This window comes from Mirounga leonina, unplaced genomic scaffold, assembly GCF_011800145.1.
Source record: "Mirounga leonina isolate KUSES-001 unplaced genomic scaffold, KU_Mleo_1.0 Mir_180, whole genome shotgun sequence".
Taxonomy (NCBI): domain Eukaryota; kingdom Metazoa; phylum Chordata; class Mammalia; order Carnivora; family Phocidae; genus Mirounga; species Mirounga leonina.
Window position 1 is genome coordinate 30,511,208 of NW_023270469.1, and position 15,965 is coordinate 30,527,172.

Sequence of the window (15,965 nt, forward strand, 5' to 3'; positions counted from 1 at the left end):
GGGGATAACCAATCAGAGCTCCAGAGGCGGGACCAGGGCTAACCAATCAGAGCTGTCCATCTCCTTGGCCCCCGCAATTGGTGTTCAGGGGTGGACCAATGACCAAGTGGGCCGGTAGGTGTAGATCTGGAAGCATGGCTGGAACTGCTGAGAAGGAGGAGCTCTCTTTTTTCCTGCGGTTACTGGCTCCGAGCTGCTGGACTTCATCGTTGCCACCTGAGCACCCGAGACTGAAGCCAACCCAGAATAAAGCAGAGATAAGAGATGGACAACGATTCCCGATGATATTGTGTGAGCACCTGGATATATTCTTGCTTCAAATCAGATGCACTCCTGGACTTGTCTGGGTGAACAAGTTCTATTCTTTTTATTAAGTGTGAGTTGGATTTCCGTCACTTGAAACTGAAATAGTTCTGATTAATTCAGTAGTCCAACTGATTAATTAAGCCAAACTGGTCAATTCACTGATAAAATGTATTTATGGATTTATCAACCTGTTGTTAGACTAGATTATTCTCATGTAGTGAAATTGGCTGGTTTGACAGCCCAGGGCAGACTCAGCTCTAGTGAAAGAGGGGGCCGTAAGACCCCCCAGCAGGGACAAAGGGTGGTCCTGAGGAGGTGCACGGATGTAGGCTGATACAGGGGACTGCTATTGGGGACCGGGCTGTGTTGGTGGGAGATTGTTTGGAAGAAGTAGACTTCAGCCAGGGATACCTTTAAGGATGTGATAAGATTATACACCTTCTCCCTAGTAAGATGCTCTTTCCCACAAAATTTTCCATGTAATTTTGGGTGGCTCACAGATTCACAGAAACCCAGTTATAGGCCCCCGGGGGGTTCTGGATCACACTTCAAGAACCTAGGCAGATGATTTATCTTTTCTATTTTATAAGACCTCTTGTGAGTGGTACATATTTACTGGCTAAGATATTTGAGGACTTGCCTCAAGCACTGTACTTGACATGTAGTATTTATATGTCTACAATGATCTATGGGGTAGATGCTATTACTATCCTAATTTTACAAGTGAGTAATCAGAAATACAAGAAAAAGTTAGGTACCTTGCTCAAGGTCACAAAGCTTTAAGTGAGCAAAATCCAAACCTCAGGCTAGAAGACACAAGAGGCCACATTTTAAATCACCTCACTGACTTTATAAATTACTCTACTAATGGGTCACAATGCATACCAGTCTATAATGGTTTGAATCTTTAAATTTAACTTAAATGCATCGTGACACAGTTTAAATGCATTGCTTCATGGAGGTGATATGGGAGGACATTGATTCCAATCCCACATTCGACAAATGACTTAGAAGTTACTTAGTGTCTGAGACTGGTTCTTTTTTTTTTTTTTATTCTTATGTTAATCCCCATACATTACATCATTAGTTTTAGATGTAGTGTTCCATGATTCATTGTTTGTGCATAACACACAGTGCTGCATGCAGAATGTGCCCTCCTCAATACCCACCACCAGGCTAACCCATCCTCCCACCCTCCTCCCCTCTAGAACCCTCAGTTTGTTTTTCAGAGTGTATCGTCTCTCATGGTTCGTCTACCCCTCTGATTTCCCCCATTCATTCTTCCCCTCCTGCTACCTTCTTCTTTTTTTTTTTTTCTTAACATATATTGCATTATTTGTTTCAGAGGTACAGATCTGAGATTCAACAGTTTTGCACATTTCACAGCGCTTATCAGAGCACATACCCTCCCCAGTGTCTATCACCCAGTAACCCCTCCCACCCCACCCCCCACTCCAGCAACCCTCAGTTTGTTTCCTGAGATTAAGAATTCCTCATATCAGTGAGGTCATATGATACATGTCTTTCTCTGTTTGACTTATTTCGCTCAACATAATACCCTCCAGTTCCATCCAAGTCGTTGCAAATGGCAAGATCTCATTCCTTTTGATGGCTGCATAATATTCCATTGTGTATATATACCACCTCTTCTTTATCCATTCATCTGTCGATGGACATCTTGGCTCCTTCCACAGTTTGGCTATTGTGGACATTGCTGCTATAAACATCGGGGTGCACGTACCCTTTAGGATCCCTACTTTTGTATCTTTGGGGTAAATACCCAGTAGTGCAATTACTGGATCATATGGTAGCTCTATTTTCAACTTTTTGAGGAACCTTCATACTGTTTTCCAGAGTGGCTGCACCAGCTTGCATTCCCACCAACAGTGTAAGAGGGTTCCCCTTTCTCCGCATCCCCAGATGTTGGGGACATCTGACGTTTCCTGACTTGTTAATTTTAGCCATTCTGACTGGTGTGAGGTGGTATCTCATTGAGGTTTTGACTTGGATTTCCTTGATGCCAAGCGATATTGAGCACTTTTTCATGTGTCTGTTGGCCATTTGGATGTCTTCTTTGGAAAAATGTCTGTTCATGTCTTCTGCCCATTTCTTGATTGGATTCTTTGTTCTTTGGGTGTTGAGTTTGATGAGTTCTTTATAGATTTTGGATACTAGCCCTTTATCTGATATGTCATTTGCAAATATCTTCTCCCATTCTGTCGGTTGTCTTTTGGTTTTGTTGACTGTTTCCTTTGCTTTGCAAAAGCTTTTTATCTTGATGAAGTCCCAATAGTTCATTTTTGCCCTTGCTTCCCTTGCCTTTGGCGATGTTTCTAGGAAGAAGTTGCTGCGGCTGAGGTCAAAGAGGTTGCTACCTGTGTTCTCCTTTAGGATTTTGATGGACTCCTGTCTCACATTGAGGTCTTTAAACCATTTGGAGTCTATTTTTGTGTGTGGTGTAAGGAAATGGTCCAGTTTCATTCTTCTGCATTTGACTGTCCAATTTTCCCAACACCATTTGTTGAAGAGACTGTCTTTTTTCCATTGGACATTCTTTCCTGCTTTGTCAAAGATGAGTTGACCATAGAGTTGAGGGTCCATTTCTGGGCTCTCCATTCTGTTCCATTGATCTATGTGTCTGTTTTTGTGCCAGTACCATGCTGTCTTGATGATGACAGCTTTGTAATAGAGCTGGAAGTCCGAAATTGTGATGCCGCTGGCTTTGCTTTTCTTTTTCAACATTCCTCTGGCTATGCGGGGTCTTTTCTGGTTCCATACAAATTTTAGGATTATTTGTTCCATTTCTTTGAAAAAAGTGGATGGTATTTTGATGGGGATTGCATTGAATGTGTAGATTGCTCTAGGTAGCATTGACATCTTCACAATATTTGTTCTTCCAATCCATGAGCAAGGAACGTTTTTCCATTTCTTTGTGTCTTCCTCAATTTCTTTCATGAGTATTTTATAGTTTTCTGAGTACAGATCCTTTGTCTCTTTGGTTAGATTTATTCCTAGGTATCTTATGGTTTGGGGTGCAATTGTCAATGGGATCGACTCCTTAATTTCTCTTTCTTTTGTCTTGTTGTTGGTGTATAGGAATGCCACTGACTTCTGTGCATTGATTTTATATCCTGCCACTTGACTGAATTCCTGTATGAGTTCTAGCAGTTTTGAGGTGGAGTTTTGGGGTTTTCCACATAAAGTATCATATCATCTGCAAAGAGTGAGAGTTTGACTTCTTTGCTGATTTGGATGCCTTTGATTTCTTTTTGTTGTCTGATTGCTGTGGCTAGGATTTCCAATACTATGTTGAATAGCAGTGGTGATAGTGGACATCCCTGCCGCGTTCCTGACCTTAGGGGGAAAGCTCTCAGTTTTTCCCCATTGAGAATGATATTCGCTGTAGGTTTTTCATAGATGGCTTTTATGATATTGAGGTATGTACCCTCTATCCCTACACTCTGAAGAGTTTTAATCAAGAAAGGATGCTGTACTTTGTCAAAAGCTTTTTCTGCATCTATTGAGAGGATCATATGATTCTTGTTCTTTCTTTTGTTAATGTATTGTATCACATTGATTGATTTGCGGATGTTGAACCAACCTTGCAGCCCAGGGATAAATCCCACTAGGCCGTGGTGAATAATCCTTTTAATGTACTGTTGGATCCTATTGGCTAGTATTTTGGTGAGAATTTTTGCATCCATGTTCATCAGGGATATTGGTCTGTAATTCTCCTTTTTGATGGGGTCTTTATCTGGTTTTGGGATCAAGGTAATGCTGGCCTCATAAAATGAGTTTGGAAATTTTCCTTCCATTTCTATTTTTTGGAACAGTTTCAGAAGAATAGGTATTAATTCTTCTTGAAATGTTTGGTAGAATTCCCCTGGGAAGCCATCTGGCCCTGGGCTTTTGTTTGTTGGGAGATTTTTGATGACTGCTTCAATTTCCTTAGTGGTTATAGGTCTGTTCAGGTTTTCTATTTCTTCCTGGTTCAGTTTTGGTAGTTGATACATCTCTAGGAATGCATCCATTTCTTCCAGATTATCTAATTTGCTGGCATAGAGTTGCTCATAATATGTTCTTATAATTGTTTGTATTTCTTTGGTGTTGGTTGTGATCTCTCCTCTTTCATTCATGATTTTGTTGATTTGGGTCCTTTCTCTTTTCTTTTTGATAAGTCTGGCCAGAGGTTTATCAATCTTGTTAATTCTTTCAAAGAACCAGCTCCTAGTTTCGTTGATCTGTTCTACCGTTCTTTTGGTTTCTATTTCATTGATTTCTGCTCTGATCTTTATGATTTCTCTTCTCCTGCTGGGTTTAGGCTTTATTTGCTGTTCTTTCTCCAGCTCCTATAGGTGTAGGGTTAGGTTGTGTACTTGAGACCTTTCTTGCTTCTTGAGAAAGGCTTGTATTGCTATATACTTTCCTCTTAGGACTGCCTTTGCTGCATCCCAAAGATTTTGAACAGTTGTGTTTTCATTTTCATTGGTTTCCATGTATTTTTTTAATTCTTCTTTAATTTCCTGGTTGACCCATTCATTCTTCAGTAGGATGCTCTTTAGCCTCCATGTATTTGAGTTCTTTCCGACTTTCCTCTTGTAATTGAGTTCTAGTTTCAAAGCATTATGGTCTGAAAATAGGCAGGGAATGATCCCAATCTTTTGGTACTGGTTGAGACCTGATTTATGACCTAGCATGTGATCTATTCTGGAGAATGTTCCATGGGGACTAGAGAAGAATGTGTATTCCGTTGCTTTGGGATGGAAGGTTCTGAATATGTCTGTGAAGTCCATTTGGTCCAGTGTGTCATTTAAAGTCTTTATTTCCTTGTTGATCTTTTGCTTAGACGATCTGTCCATTTCAGTGAGGGGGGTGTTAAAGTCCCCCACTATTATTGTATTGTTGTTGATGTGTTTCTTTGCTTTTGTTATTAATTGCCTTATATAATTGGCTGCTCCCATGTTAGGGGCATAGATATTTACAATTGTTAGATCTTCTTGTTGGATAGACCCTTTAAGTAGGATATAATGTCCTTCCTCATCTCTTATTACAGTCTTTGGTTTGAAATCTAATTTGTCTGATATAAGGATTGCCACCCCAGCTTTCTTTTGGTGTCCATTAGCATGGTAAATGGTTTTCCACCCCCTCACTTTCAATCTGGGGGTGTCTTTGGTTCTAAAATGAGTCTCTTGCAGACAGCATATCGATGGGTCTTGTTTTTTAATCCAGTCTGATATCCTGTGTCTTTTGATTGGGGCATTTAGCCCATTTACATTCAGGGTAACTATTGAAAGATAGGAATTTAGTGCCATTGTATTGCCTGTAAGGTGACTGTTACTGTATATTGTCTGTGTTCCTTTCTGGTCTATGTTGCTTTTAGGGTCTCTCTTTGCTTAGAGGACCCCTTTCAAGATTTCTTGTAGGGCTGGTTTTGTGTTTGCAAATTCCTTTAGTTTTTGTTTGTCCTGGAAGCTTTTTAGCTCTCCTTCAATTTTCAATGACAGCCTAGCTGGATAGAGTATTCTTGGCTGCATATTTTTCTCATTTAGTGCTCTGAATATATCCTGCCAGTCCTTTCTGGCCTGCCAGGTCTCTGTGGATAGGTCTGTTGCCAATCTAATGTTTCTACCATTGTAGGTTACATATCTCTTCTCCCGAGCTGCTTTCAGTATTTTCTCTTTGTCTATGAGACTCATAATTTTTACTATTAGATGTCGGGGTGTTGCCCTATTTTTATTGATTTTGAGAGGGGTTCTCTGTGCTTCCTGGATTTTGATGCCTGTTTCCTTCCCCAAATTAGGGAAGTTCTCTGCTCTAATTTGCTCCATTATACCTTCTGCCCCCCTCTCTCTTTCTTCTTCTTCTGGGATCCCAATTATCCTATGTTGTTTCGTCTTACGGTATCGCTTATCTCTCGAATTCTGCCCTCGTGATCCAGTAGTTGTTTATCTCTCTTTTTCTCAGCTTCTTTATTTTCCATCATTTCATCTTCTCTATTACTGATTCTCTCTTCTGCCTCATTTATCCTAGCAGTTAGCGCCCCCATTTTTTATTGCACCTCATTAATAGCCTTTTTGATTTCTACTTGGTTAGATTTTAGTTCTTTTACTTCTCCAGAAAGGGTTTCTCTAATAACTTCCATATTTTTTTCAAGCCCAGCTAGTATCTTTAAAGTGATGATTCTGAACTCTAGATCTGACATCGTACTAATGTCCGTATTGAGTAGGTCCCTGGCAGTCGGTACTACCTCTTGTTCTTTTTGTTGAGGTGATTTTTTCCGTCTTGTCATTTTGTGCAGAGGAGAATAGATTAATGAGAGAACAAAATGCTAGCAGAGTAACAACGTCCCCAGATAATATACTCTAAACAAATCAGAAAAGACCTGAAGCAGTGGAAAAAGAAACAGAAAGAGAGAAAAAAGAAAAAGAAAAAAAAAGAAAAAGATAAAGATAAAAACAAACAAAAACAAACAAAAGAGAACAACAACAACAAAAAAACCCAGAATGTGATCAAATATGATCAGGCTGGTATATAGATCAGTGCCACACACTAGATTTGGGGTGTATTTTGGTCTGTTAAAAGAAAGTGCCCCCCAAAATTTTAAAGAAAGAAAAACTTATATATGTATAAAAATAAGGGTTGATATGATGAAGGGATGGAATATGACTGTAAAGATGGAAATTATAAAACATTTTATAAAAGGAATTGATAAGAAGTTGTTTGAAAAAAGAAAGAAGAGGATTTAAAAAAAGAAAAGAAAAAAAAAGGGAGAGAATGTGATCAGGCAGGGGAGTAGAAAAAACCATACACTAGAGATTTAGGGTATATTTTAATCTGTTAGAAGAAACTATCTCAAAATTTTAAAGAGAGAACAACTTATATATATATGCCAAAAATACGGGTAACTACTATGAAGGGATAGAATATGACTCTAAAAATGAAAAATAAAAATGTTTTTTTAAAAAAGGGATTGATAAGATGTTGGTTGAAAAGGGGGAAAAGAAAAATTCAAAGAAAAAAGAAAAAAAAAACAGTTAAAAAAATTAACTTTGAAAGACTAAAGAATCATGGGGAAAAAGCCATGATTTCTATGTGCAGTATTCCCCTAGCGCTGGAGTTCTGCCGTTCTCATCGATCGGTAAACTTGGTCTTGGCCGGCTGTTCTCGCTGATCTTTCTGGGAGGGGCCTGTTGCCGTGGTTTCCAAATGTCTCTGCCGGAGGCGGAATTGCCCCGCCCTTGCCCCCTCCCGGCTAAGTAATCTGCTCGGGTTTGCTCTCCGGGGCTTTTGTTCCCTGCGAGCTTTCCGTACAGCTTTGGAGGCGGAGAGTGAAAATGGCGGCCTCCCAATCTCCGCCCCGGAGGAGCCGAGAACCCGGGGCCCCGCTCCTCAGTGAGCCCCCAGAGAAAAGCCGTCAGTCACTCCCGTCTCCCCGGTCTCCGGCCGCACTCCGTGCTCACCCGGCCTGTGACCGAGCGTTTCTATCTCTGGCCCCCGACCCCGGGTGGAGTCTCCAAACCCAGCAGATCCCTGTGGTGCACTCCCGCGTGGCTCCTCCCGGGGGAGGAAGGTGAGTCTCCCTGGATCTGCCCCTTGTTGGGTCCCTGCTGGAGGAGCAGGGGCCCGACTGTGCGCGGATCACGGTTTATGGCGACCCCGAGCTGAGAGCCCGCGCCTGGGCTCCGCCTTTGCAGCCGGCTTCCCTGGTCCGTTACCTGGGAGCTCTGCCGCCCTCAGGCACCCCCGGTCTTTCTGTGACCCCGAGGGTCCTGAGACCACACTGTCCCGGAGGGTTCCACCCCCCGCTTAGCCACCGGAGTGACGTCCCTCGGCGGAGCAGACTTTTAAAAGTTCCGATTTTGTGCTCCGCGGCTCTATCACTTGCCAGAAGCGGCCAACGGAGGCCCCTCCCCCGCCGTCTATCCTCCCAAATATCGCCTCGGATTCACTTCTCCGCACGTCCTACCTTCCAGAAAGTGGTCGCTTTTCTGATGAGAGAGTTGTTGCTCTTCTTTTCTTCGATCTCCTGTTGGGTTTGTAGATGTTCAGAATGGTTTGATCCCTATCCAGCTGAATTCCTGAGAGGAGACGAAATCCAGGTCTCCTACTCCTCCGCCATCTTGCTCCGCCCCTGAGACTGGTTCTTTATATGGGGAGCGTGGTTGGCATGTTTATATATATTTTTTTCCACTTTCCTTATTTAAGAATATTTTGGAAAAATCCCAAAACCAAAACATGCTTTAAAACCTCAACCCAGAAATGAACAGCAGTCAGTGGTCCTGCTTGCACCATCTCACTCCCCAGAGGTGACCAATCTTCAAGTTGGGTGTGTATTTTCTCAGTTCTTTTCTGTGGACTTACAGACTTCCCACAACACATGTGTAGAGTTTATTTCTAAACAAATATAGAATCATTTATCTTGGTACCTTTCCATGTCAGCGGTACATATAGATCTACCGGAGTGTTGTAGATGCGCTACACTTAATCCACAGATACGGACATATATATTTCCTTCATCCTTCCTTGACTAATGGACATTTCAGTTGCTTCTTTTTTTTTTTTTTTACAATATTATTGACTATATTCCCTATGCTGTACTTTTCGTGACTTATTTATTTTATAACTGGAAGTTTGTACCCCTAAATCCTTTTCACCCACTTCACCCATCCCCCACCCCATTAAATAAAATTATTATCTTAAACTCTGCTGCAGTGAATACCCTTGTCAATATAGCTTTGCTCACATGACTGGATATTTCTATACAACAGATCCTTAGAAGTAGAATGGCAGGGTCAAACCTGCTTCTGTAATTTAAAGTAAATGCATGAGAGACCATTTTGGGCATTATTAAAGAGATTCCAATGAAATATCTTAGAGCAGGGTAGGTTTAGCTCTTTTTCCTGTGTTTAGGATCATTCGGGGATGGGGACAGTGTGCCCTCTTGGTTGCTCTGGTTGTCATACTCCCCCTGGGGCCTCCTTTACATTCAAGAGCTCATCTGAGTCCTGTCTTTTCCTGAGCTGCCTGGGGTTTATGTGAATTGTGGTAGATTTGGAGTCAGCTTCCCACGCTGTGCACACCTCACTTCTGAACACATGCTGCCCACCTGCAGACTCAGCTGGAGCTTGGGAGTGGCTGCCCAGCCAGGCCATGACTGATGGTACCCTCAGTGATGTCCATGGCCAAAATCTGAAACATTGTGCCACCACGGTTTGCTAAGAGTGAAAGGGAGATCCCTAAGAATGGCTACTTAAGACATGGATGCTGGAGGCTTACAGCCTTTGACAAAACCTCATTAATTGGTTCATTTCTTTAACAAATTCTTTTTCAGTATCTACTATGAGCCAAGCACCCTGACAGGAGTCAGGGATATGATAAGTCACCAAAAACGCAGATGGCTCCCTACTCATGGCAACTCTAACAATAGAGTGGTGTACTCTCTTCTTGCCATTTTTGGATTTCCGTCTTAGAAACACGGAGAATGAAAGGTGAGTTTGAGAAGGTGTTTTGGAAGTCAGAACAAACCAACCTGAGGTGGAGTGAAGACAAACTCCCCTCGAAAAAAGCAAATGACGTTCCACATGGCAGTGGTAAGTCAACAAGAGTATTGATAAGATAAAAAATTAAATCAAACGGTGTTAATCACTTTGCCTTCATCCCCACTTCCTCCCTCACATTCATCTTTGTTTTCCCCACCCCTGCTGAGGGACTCACTTGGGCCACTTTACTCTGGGCACCAGCACCTCTGATGGACCAGGATTGAACCCTGACTTGAGCTCAGCCAATCAGATTCTCTCCTGGGGAGTTGCAATTATAGCATTGAACTCAAGTCAGCCTTTCTTGGCCGGGGCGGGGGGGGGGAGGGTTATTTGGGAAGATTTTAAAAGGTGGAAACATGTCACAGCCCATGTGCAAATGGAACAAAGGGGACCCTGCAGAGGAAGAGAGAAGGAAGCAAAGAGAAAGAGAAAAGCAAAGAAGGGCACAATGAAGTCCTAGAGAGAGAGAGCTGGAGAGGGGAGTTCCTTTAAAAACAATTTTTTTTTCAATTCAATTTAATTAGCATATGCTGTATTATTAGTTTCAGAGGTAGAGTTTTGTGATTCATCAGTTGCGTACAACACCAAGTGCTCATTCCATCACGTACCCTCCTTAATGCCTGTCACCCAGTTACCCACCCACCTCCCCTCCAGCGACCCTCAGTTTGTTCCCTATAGTTAAGAGTCTCTCCTTTTATGTTAGAATTCTCTCCTGAGATCAAGAGCACTTCCTATTCTTGCATGCTCTGAATCTTTCCTGGATCATTCGAACAGATCCCTGTTTTTTCCCCAGTTGTCTTGAGAAATAATTGTCATACATCGCTATATAAGGTTAAGGCATACATCATCATGGTTTCATTTACGTATATTGTGAAATGATTACAATGGGTTCAGCTGGCACCCGTCTTCTCATATAGATACAATGCGAAGAAAAGAAAGAAAAAAGAATAAAGAAAATATTTTCTTCTTGTGATGAGAACTCTTAGGGTTTGTGCTTTGAACAAGTTCCTATGTATGATTCAGCAGTGTTAGCTATAGTCGTGATGTTGAACGCTATATCCCTAGTAGTTTATCTTATGGAATTTTCTACCTTTTGACCACCTTCCTCCAATTACCTCTCAGCCTCTAGTCACTACAAGTTTGATCTCTTTTTCTATGAGGTTTTTGTTTGCTTAAGATTTCACATATAATTGAGATCATGCAGTATTTGTCTTTCTCTTTCTGACTTATTTCACTTAGCATAATGCCTTCGAGGTCCACCCATGTTGTCACAAATTGTAGGGTTTCTTTGGGTTTTTTTATGGCTGAATAATATTTTATTATAGATATATAGCACAACTTCTTTATCCACTCATTGTCGATGGACACTTAGGTTATTTCCATGTTCTGGCTCTCGTAAATAATGCTGCTATGAACATGGGGTGCAGATATCTTTTTTTGAGTTAGTGTTTTCATTTCCTTTGGGTATATTCTCAGAAATGGAATTGCTGGATTGTAGGGTAGTTCTATTTGTAACTTTCTGAGGATCCTCCATACTGTTTTCCAGAGTGACAGTGCCAGTTTATAATCCCCTCAACAGTGCACCAGAGCTTCCTTTTCTCCATGCATTTGTTATCTTGTTTTTCTGATAACAGCCTTACTAACGGGCGTGAGGTGATATCTCATTGTGATTTGGATTTGCATTTTCCTAACCTGTTTTTCCTTGAACAAACCTGATGGTTCCTTTTTCCGTCCTTTTCCTCCCTGTCCCCCTCCAGTTACGACAATGTTTGCTCCTTCCTTTGCCCTGTTGAGGAAAAGGGCGTCGGGAAAACTTCTTTTCATTCTGCTCCTAAAGCCTACACAGATACATTCTTGGGAGGTATATTTTGTTTAGCTCTATCTGTCATTTCTCTGATGGCCTGGTTATTTTGGAAACGTGCTGAACTCCATCCTCAGGGATTCCCTAAGGAAGGCTCAGCTTGGAGGATTCATGAATCCATTTGTTCATCAATTAGGGAGCTCTGGAAGCAGACGCTCTGTGAGTGGGGCGCTCTGCACTGTTCCCTGCTGGGGGAAGTTGGGAGCCGTGGTCCACAGCCCCTGCAGAAGCTTCCCTAAAAATGTGGTCTCTTCTTGGAAGCCAGTGAAGGCACAACTTGGACATGCCAGTTGAAATCAGAATTATAATTTTAATCCAAGCCTAGAACCTCAAGGTCGGCGAGAAAGTAAGGCAATTCCCAATGAGTTTCTGATCACTGGGTACTGGTGAGGAGTAAGGGACAGCGGTGTCCGGAAAAAACACCTCCTTTCGATGATGAGGAAAAACCAGATGGAAGGAGATAAATTCACATTCTTGCTTCAATTGCACACACATACGTGTACACATACACCGAAACCAATTTATTGTTGCCTCACTGGTGTGCAGCACATGCACATCCATTACAGGGAAAACCGGCTGAACCTGTAGGAAGAGTAGCTTTCGTGGCTGGGTGAGTTAACAGTTCAGTTCAGCATCCCCATGAGAATCTCTGCCAAGATGAATCTCTCCTTTTCCCAGAAGCTTTGAAAGAAATGGAACTTAATAATCTTGACAGAGGAATTTGTCATGAAAGACACGTTAAAGGAGAGTGAGTCATCCTCGCTCTCCTCCACAGCCCCCGCTGCCTTGTTCCCGGCCACCCGTCTGTCCATTGCCATCCACTCCGGTTGACTCAAACTCTATCTACTCCCTGTAAGGATACAGCGCAGATGCCTCTATTCCCTGAGTTCCCATTGCCTTTGTGGGTTTTCTCTCGCAAACTGGCATTTTGCATACAGTGCTGAGCAGCAGGGAATACAGACTGGCATTAGGAGCAAATCTGGTTTCTTTCTTTGTCTTCCCTCCCCCACCCCCCACCCCCCACCCCCCCTTCCTTTAGATAGCCGCCTTCAGCTGTGTATAAATTAAGCACATTCTTGTGCTTTTGCAGGTCACATCTGGGATATTCTGGACATCTCTGGTATAAACTCTGAATTTATGAAACCAGTAATTTGCTGCTCCACTTATAATGCCCGACATTGTCACTGTTTGCTTAGAGTTTTGGTATCTGATGCTCTTAATGTTAAGGTCAATGTTATTGATACTGAACTCCATGCCCTTGTTTCTTTCCCCATTGCATTTTTTTTTTTTTTTGAGCACACACAGAGAGGGTAACTAATCTTAATATCTTGTGTTCACAATTCTATTTAGCATGAAATCAGTAACTGACATATTAATTATAATAATCTGTTAAATATACTTTACCTACATGTTAATTATGGGAGACCATTCTCATTTATTTCTCTGGGTAGCCTATTAATTCAACCCAGATGGTACAGCTTTGTGAGACGGTAACACTGAGCATTTGCAGAATAAATCATGTTGCCAAGATACAGCAGCAAAAACGTTATCACATCTGAATAAGCTTTAGTATGATATAACCAGGAAAGAAAACTTACCCATTACTCACAGACTGGAGCTTAGTAAAAACATGATCAGTATATCGAATATTTAAAAAAATTGGGGGGGGGAACATGAAATGTTTTCCTCCCAAAGAGTGGATTCTTTATTTAAGCCCAGTGACACATAAATAATTCCAAAAGGGGGAAATGGAATCCTGACGCAAGGAGTTCATCATAACTTGGGGGGAGGGGGAGAAAGGCAGCTGTGCTTTTCTTGGACTTCCTGATGTCAAGGCTGGTGTCATTTGGGGAAGTGCTGAAACACCTCTTCCCTCTTCCTCTATCCCCCTGCCTTCCTGTACTTTCTTCTTGGATGCTAATAGGCAGAACTCTGGGCTCCCTAGTGTTAGGGCTCTCTACCTTGAGCCAGATTTATGTTGGGGAGGCTGATTCATCTCTGAATGCGGATGATTTCAATGAGGAAGCTTGGAATCGGTCAATGGGATGTCAACATCATCTTCTTTCCGGGGAAGATCTAGATCCATCGTTGGCCAAAGATCCTTTCAGTTCAGCAGTGCGGTTTCAAAAGTTCATCAGGGCTCACTCATTATTTGTTCTGGAAAGAACTGTGCTGGTGCTTGAGAACCAGCAGAGAGCAAGCCTGATACGGGCCCTGCCTTCACAGAACTTAGGATGTGGCAGGGGAGCCAATTAAACAAGCAGTTGTAATAGAGTGGGATAGGGTCGTGCTATCCCACTATGGACTGTGGCTGTGAGAGCACACAGCAAAGGCCCCCTGGCTCAGATGTGGGGGAGGCTCAGGGAAGGCCTCCCAGAGTGGCAATTTCTTCACTTGCCTCTGAAGGGTGAGCAGCAGGTCATCGAGTGGAGGACTAAGGAGAGAGCCAGGTGGAAGGAACAAATGGGGCGTCACATACTCATGGGGTTGAAGGTGCAAGTAGAATGTAAATTGAGGGGGCAGTGGGGGTTGTAAAAGTTTCCAAGAGATGTGACCAGGTAGGTGTGCAGGGGCCAGATGATGAGGGTCCCTGTGAACTGCATGAAAAAGTTCAGCTTTCACCTTATAGACAGTGGGGGCCATGGAAGGGTTTGAGCATGAGGTGACAGAGTCAGACTGACTATGTGATGAATGTCTTTCTAGCTTCATCAGGGGAAACAGTGCAGACTGGAGCTGTCACTGAAGTGAGAGATGGTGGTGTCCTGGACCAGAAGAGAGGCAGGATATTTTTCACCTTCTGACCGTTTGGCCCGGCCTAAGTCTCTTCTCTTTCTCAAAGCCTTCCCTGACATGTCCAGCTTTCACCAAGCTCTTCTTTCCTTGAGCTCTAATGGCAGTATTTTGCCAATTGTTCCATATTTGAAAACAAGTGAAGATTTTGCTTCTCCACTCCCATTAACACAGCTCCAGGTGTATTCATCTCTCCTGCCATGTTAGAAGACGCCAACCTCTCTTGGCTCCTGTCCCTCCTCCACGGACACGTGGCTCCTACAAACTTCTACATTTGACCAACTCATTGCTCATGATGACTTTGGCTACTTTTGCTCCATGTATATTGTGATATTACATTTCATGATGCTCCTCCATCACTCAATCTAAAAACAGCTGTTCCCTCATTCTCTCATGGCTCCCTCTCCTCCATAACATCAGACACAAGTACAGTTGGAGGTTAATTTGATTTGCTTGCTTATCTGTGCTTTTTTTTTTGCCTCTCCCATTGAGCTTGAAGTTCCATCAGGGTGGAGACCATGTCTGTTTTTCCTCATTGTATTCTGAGCATGTAGTGCAGCACCTGGTACATGGGAATTGTGCAACAACTAAAAATTTCTTGAATGACTGTATTATTTTTCGAAAACTAGAGAATGTTTATAACTCTTTAGGGGAGCACTTGGATCTCAGGACATGTTTTGTGTGTATGCTTTAAGCTTAGAGAGAGATGACATCAGGGAAACCCTATGTGGGAATTGTGAGCCAGAATATGGTGGCGGTGTCCAGAAAACAGACTTCTGCAGCCATGATTAGAATTTATGTAAATGACTTGGGCACAGAATGGACTTGTCAAGCCCACTGGAGAGAGATTTACCTGAACAGTGGGAACTGCAGGGTAAGGGGGACATTTTGACCATCCAAATAACAGCTCTAAGAAGCAGATGTATTTCAGAAGGATACGATTGTTTTAGAATTGGCTTTGAGTTTTAGATCTTGCCCTCTTTTGTTTTCTAAGAAACAACCAACCTCCTTCCTGTTCTTCCTTCCCACCTACCTACCTTTTTTGGTTCATGCATTCATCCAACAAACGTTTCCTGGGCGTACGCAACACCCTAGGCTCTGGGTCATGCTGGAAAGTGGCTTAGAAGAGAGGGCAGCTAAGCCTTAGGAAACTAAGAGTAAAGTCCATCTCTGCATTGAAGGGCTGGGGGAGAGGCCTTGGCAGAAAGGTTTCCAGCTGAAAGACTGTGTTTATCCAGGTTTGACCCCCCTGGCTTCTCTTTCAAAACAGCTATCGAGAAAGGATTGGGGGCTGACACATCTCCTGAGCCATCTGAAATCACAGCTGAGCCCCACTCGCTGGATTGAACATCAACCAGAATTCCACATCCACTACATGGTTAAGAGGAACTTCTAGCTGGGGAATATAAAATTGTAAATGGCACAGATAACGTCAGTCTGAGTTACTGTTTTCAGAATGACACAGATGT

At 42.6% G+C, this 15,965-nt stretch overlaps 1 long non-coding RNA gene across 1 annotated transcript in view; it reads left to right on the top strand.

Annotated features, from left to right (window-relative positions):
- LOC118023878 overlaps positions 1 to 9,681 on the top strand; it is a 17,482-nt gene extending 7,801 nt beyond the window's left edge. The window contains exon 3 of the long non-coding RNA XR_004682918.1: positions 9,638 to 9,681. This is a non-coding gene — a long non-coding RNA (uncharacterized LOC118023878). The remainder of the gene's footprint in view (positions 1 to 9,637) is intronic.
- The last annotated feature ends 6,284 nt before the right edge of the window (positions 9,682 to 15,965 follow it).